Raw genomic sequence first — 6,000 nt, 5'->3', positions numbered from 1 at the left:
GAATTTTAAAGCCCACTCGCCAGAGGAAAAAGTTGCCATGACATAATTTATGAACTGACTTTGTCTTCAGGAGGTGAAGAGGATGGCAAATGGCCAGAAACTTAGGTGAGACACCTGCCAAGCTGAAGACCACTGATTGAGACCAACAAACAACAGAACCCCTTGTAATGTAGAAAGTCATTGCTGTATTTCCTGCAACTCTTTAGCTTCCAAGCACAAATGTTTTTCAGGAACCTGTCACTGTACTTCCTGCAGCTCTTTAGCCTCCAAAAGTGGGTGTTTGTAAGAGGCATGTTGCTGTATTTCTGAAGGCTCTTTAGCATCCAAATGTGGGTGGTTTTTAGGGACCCATGGCAGTTTTGCCAGCAGCAAAATTGGTGTTTTTGGGGACCTGACATGAAATACAATGCTTCTCAATGCATGTAATATCCATTCATTGTGCAAAATAAAAAAAAAAATACTTAAACTTAGGGTTGATTTTTTGTACATGTCACATGTTTGTACATGTTTGTTCACTTTTTCAATAATAAAAAATATCAGTTGATATAATAATCAGTTTGTAATAACTCAGCATGTCAGCCAGTTCTGATTTTTCATTTTAAAGCCAATATCGGCCAATACTGATTATGTGCAATATTATCATGCATCCCTAATTTTTTTTATATAAAACATTGTCTAACCACAGTATTGCTGAAACTCAAAAATTCAATACATCTGCTACATAATAACATGTAAATGTAACATATTTGTGGTTTCCAAAAATGTACAATATCAACATCTTTCAGGCAAATGGGCTGCAATTTTTAAATATTAGCAAAAACACAAAAAAGCAGCATGTTTAGTTCAGGTTCACAAAGCCCCCCTCCCTCAGAGTCTTGCTGTAATCAGCAAAAGGTGAATGCAGTGAAGCAACAGGATCTCGGTGACTTTGACATCCTGTGTTTATCAACCAGCTTTCCTTAAAAAACCTGACCGTGTCCTCATGTATCCCCGGCTGCCACACCTGTCTGAACGACAGCGCAGTCTCAAACAACATTGATATGCCGGTCACATAAAAGACACAGGGACAAACACACTTAAGTGGAAAAAGGATACAGGGAGCAGGAAAGCACTGGTGATATTACTCAAATTTTGGGGGCCATTTGTAGCAGTTGTCGCTCTGACCACCTCTATCTCTTGCCACAGGGTTTGACATATTGATTATACTGCTGCATGCGCCATCTCCATACTTCAAGCTGTTATTTTGAAAGATCTCAAAAAAAGATTTATGAAGACCCCTCAGTGATCATTACCAGGTGGCCTTGTCTGGCAACACTTCTTCTCCTTCTTAGGTGAGGTTTTCTGGGATTCCTGAGGGATGATGGGTGTCCTCTAGGTAGTGTCCTAGTAGTGTATAGAGGGTGCTGGAAATAAAGAGGGGTGGGGGGGGTGCTCTTAATGACCATCTGCTCAGAGAGCAACCTTTTTAATGAAGACGGATGTTGGGAGGATCTGACCAGGGGGCTCCAGGCAGGGGTCTAATGACACACCCTGCATGTCTGGACCTTCTAGGTTGTCTTACGTGCCCTGTCAGCCCTCACCAACACACTGACGCAGAGAATTTCAGACTAGCCTCTTGAAGCTGCACCACTGCTATTAAAGTACTCACATAAACCCACAAGCATGTGCTGGACCACTTAACTGCAGCTGAGGAAGTCATATATGAGTCTAGTTAAACTAAGACCACACTCACACAATGTTTAACAAAATATAAAACTGTTACTGTAAAGCATGAGGTGCATTCAAAAGCAAAATGACAGTTTGGAGCAAAAGGGAATAAGTTCACTATATCAGACTCAAAATGCTGAAATATATTTAACCTGTCTGACTCAGAGAAATTCTTATTGCATTTGTAATGACAAGAAGCACAGTTCCTCTCCTTTACCTGTTTAGCTGGCACACAAACATATACAAATCTAAATATGTACATGTAGTTTTGGCCTAAAGTTTGCAGGTTTTTTTTTTTTCGATTTTCAGTATCTCTTTTGTCTTAAATTTACCTTCTGGCTCTAAGTCGTTATCAAGATAATCTATTTCATCTTTCATCGAACTTACTAAAAATTCCTCTGCCTTGATGGATTACTGAGTGGGGCCTTCCCAGGGGCCCAAAGACCTCCACCTGCAAAATGCCACTAAAAGAGACACGTTCCAACCACATGGAGACTAAATATAACCACAAAGAAATATAAAACGCCTACATAGAGACACAAATACTAAGAGATAGGGATGTAGATCACTAGTTTCATCACATTACAATATTATATTTATTCGGAGGATACAATACAATATTTACCAAAATCACAAAGTCTGCCCTGATACGATTTGATTCGCTTCTTCTAAAGGCCTCAAAATGGCTCAATTAGACACATTTACCCAACATGCCATTTATACTCCTTTGGCTCTTAGCCCTCAAAAAATGCAATACAATAGATGAGTAATGCAACTTGAAAACTTTATCTATTAAAAAGCAGAGTAGCTACACTAGCAGGGTTGGGATTTTTATTTTTTTTTTTTGTCTACATGCCACTGTAACTGATGAATTCCAAAATATACCAACCAGTTACCATTGTTGTTGGGTTTTTTGGCTGGTCAGTAAAGCAAATCCAACAGCCACTTGCATATTTTACCAGCACTTGGCTGGTGGCTGGTGCTAATTTCCAACACTGTAGGCTGTGACACCTAATGTCTTTAACACTTTGAAATCTAAGCACATTGGCTTGTTTTTTTGTTTTTTTGTTTTTTCAAAAACATGGGAAGAAGGTGATAAACAACTTAACAAATAATGACCCAAAATAAGCAAGAAAAAAAATACATGAAAAAGATTTTTTTTTTTCTGTAAGATCATTTTTAAATATAGTTATACAAACTATAAATACAGTTTTCTGGTCATTTTTTCTTTCTTTTGGACTATATCTAATAATCTCCCCACATTTAATTTTCAGGTCTTTTACATGTCACGTTTTACTTTTTTTTGCCTTCAGTTTTTGGGACATTTCTTGCCAACTCGCTCATTGCCTTTTTTCTCATGTTTTCAAAGAAACCATCTAATTTTCTCAAGTTCCATAGGTTTCCATGATTGTGAAAAGCATCTGAACATAGCGCAGCAAAACTGATGTTGATCCGGGTTCTAAAGGGGTTATTCATCAATAAGTTCATTTTATGTGGCTAAGGTCCACATAAGATGTTCAAAAGGTCCAAGGTTGGGCATACATTTTTTATATGAAGCTCTTCTCCACAAGCATCACAATAATTTGGGTCTTTATTATTATATGCTTTATTATATGCTTTGTCATTAAGCCATGTCATGTTTTGGTTGAGTAACCCAGATCTAATTGGATTCAAGTTACTTAATAAATTTCCTTTCCCTCTTGATCCGCATCTTTTGTTGTCCGAACTTCGTTTCACTATGTGTTTATATTGAAGTCTTGGGAAATGTTTCTGTTTATTTGGCAGAGTCCTGCAATTACGCACCAGCACTTAGGCCTCATCATCCACTCCAGAGCTGCAGTGTTAATAATATACAAAAAGGAAAGAGGGAGCTTACAGCACCCACACCCTTAGGCTTCACCCCGAACATGCGTTCAAATTAAAAACAAGCCCGTGGCCTAACGGCGGTTCTAAACACGGGGGCTGTTGTGTCAGCAGTCTTTTATTAGAGTCATCCTGTTCGAAAAAACGCAGCAGGGAGGAAGGGATGAGATGGAGCCTGCTGGAGAAGATATGGGCACCTGTGTTCCCTGCTGTCCTTTCTTTTTTTTTCATCAGACATCACTTCTCTGTAAAGGTTATTAGAGAAGTCAACTAAGATTGATGGATGGAGATGGAAGACGCTCAGAAGCCCATCTCTCTCACACTCATCTTCATCTCGGGTGTTGGTACTGACAGTAGAGGAGCAGAGGAGGAGATGGATGGATGGGCCCTCGCTCCCCACTGTACTTTATGTACAGTGAATAGTGCTGCATCTCCAAGAGCACACTATTTATAGCCTTTTTAGTTTAGTCGCCATACAAAACATTAATTCAATACTATTAGCTACAAAACAACACGAGTGATTTTACGTTAATGGGGAACTTTTAATGCAATCTTGGATACCTGCGTGTATTTGTCTATTAATATGCCGTGAGTAAGTACGCAAAGTGCCGCAGGCTAATAGGAGCCGTTATAATGAGGGATGATACCAATAAATATGATATCTTCTCCACTCACCACAGTCCTCTCTGCAGCTGCAGTTAAAAGGATTGACTCAGCCTTCACTAACCTTGTATTTGACTTGAACTGTCATTAGCAAATCAAAAGCAGATTAATTAATCACAGGTCCACCGGGGTGTGCATTACCTTAAGTGACTATTGTAATATAACTTAAAGAGAAATCACCCATGATTTCTCATCTTGACACCAGAATTAATGCTTTGCTACTTCCAGGAGTGCTGATGCTGTCATCAAGAGGGGGCGAATGGATTCTGTAAGTGGTGGAGAGTCTATTAGAGCATTAATTCTGCTACAAATGGAGCTCTTCTCAAGTGGTCAACACTTACATCTCATCTGGTCTTCTGTTCCACTCTGCTGCACCTATTAGTCTACCTTTCCTCTTTTCATCAAATAATTTCTTCAAAGAGACATTTCACCTCAAAAATAAAAATACACAATTTTTCTCCTACGTGTACTGCTATTTATCGATGTAGATTGTTTTGGTGTGAGTTACAAAGTGTTAGAGGTATCATTCGTAGAGATGTCTGCCTTCTCTCCAATATAATGGAACTAGATGCCATTCATCTTGTGGTGCTCAAAGTGCCAAAAAATACATTTGAAAAACTAAACATCAATGTATCTTTAAAGAAATCATGACCCAGTTACTCAAAATGATCCACAGACCTCATCATAAGCACTCTCTTCCGAATTACACCCTTCAGCTATATCACTGTATTGATCTGTCAGAAGCCATGGATGAGCGACGAACGTGCTGAATACTTTATAAAATATGTTTTATTATAAATTAAAATACCCACTTTTAAAAATACAGCTGAAGTGATTAGTTGATTAACAACAACACTCAGAAACTCACGCCAAAACAATCAATACTGATAAAAAGCACTAGAGGTAAGAGGAAAAATATGTATTTTTCATTTTGGGGTATACTGTCCCTTTAAAACATTCTGTGTTTCTGTTTAGAGAATGCAGAGGAGGCCTTGGTCTGTCGGAAAAAGAGTGAAAATGTTTGATAAAGAGATTTTAAAAACTGTACATGTTTTTATGTGACCAAAAACATGAAAGCGCTGCTCCAAGTGTCAGTGTTGGTCGCTGAGAAGAAGAAGAGTGAGTGGCTACATCTGTGATGTGGCTCTCTCTGCCTTGAGCTTGGATGCTTTACCATCCAGTTACACTCTGACATTTGGAAACACACCGTGACTCACTTAGATGAGGGAAGAGGAGGAGGCCAAATCACAGCAGGGCCAGTGGATCACTGCTTGAAGCAAGCGAGATCCCTGTAGCATGTAGAGTATTTTATAAAACATGTAAACAAGGAGCGGTGTGATCTCCATGACCTCCGCAAGCATCACATTTTGTCCTTCTTACATCTTTACATGCCCTCCCTTTAAATTCTTTTTTCTGTATCTGAACATTTGTGGCACTATTGAACAGATTGCAGCAACCCTATTGGTGTACTAATAGTATCCCCTGCTGGCAAAAGAGGGAACACTTCCATAAAGACAGATGGGAATAGAAAAGTCTTCTGTCCTGCAGTAGAGCACTTATTTAAAAAGATAGTGAAATGTTTTTAAAGGAATCAGATTATGAAAAAGAGTGAGAAAGTAATACTTTGATGTACTGAAGCTGAAAACATGCCATGTTTCCACAGACTGGGAGTGTAGTAATTAAATATTACCCCACCAGAGGTCACTGCTGCTTTATATTCTAAACCATAATTTCTTTTATCTGAAATCTCAAGTGATCAATCTAATG

The sequence above is a fragment of the Plectropomus leopardus genome, chromosome 20, assembly GCF_008729295.1.
Source record: "Plectropomus leopardus isolate mb chromosome 20, YSFRI_Pleo_2.0, whole genome shotgun sequence".
Classification (NCBI taxonomy): Eukaryota; Metazoa; Chordata; class Actinopteri; order Perciformes; family Serranidae; genus Plectropomus; species Plectropomus leopardus.
This window is presented reverse-complemented; position numbering follows the sequence as displayed.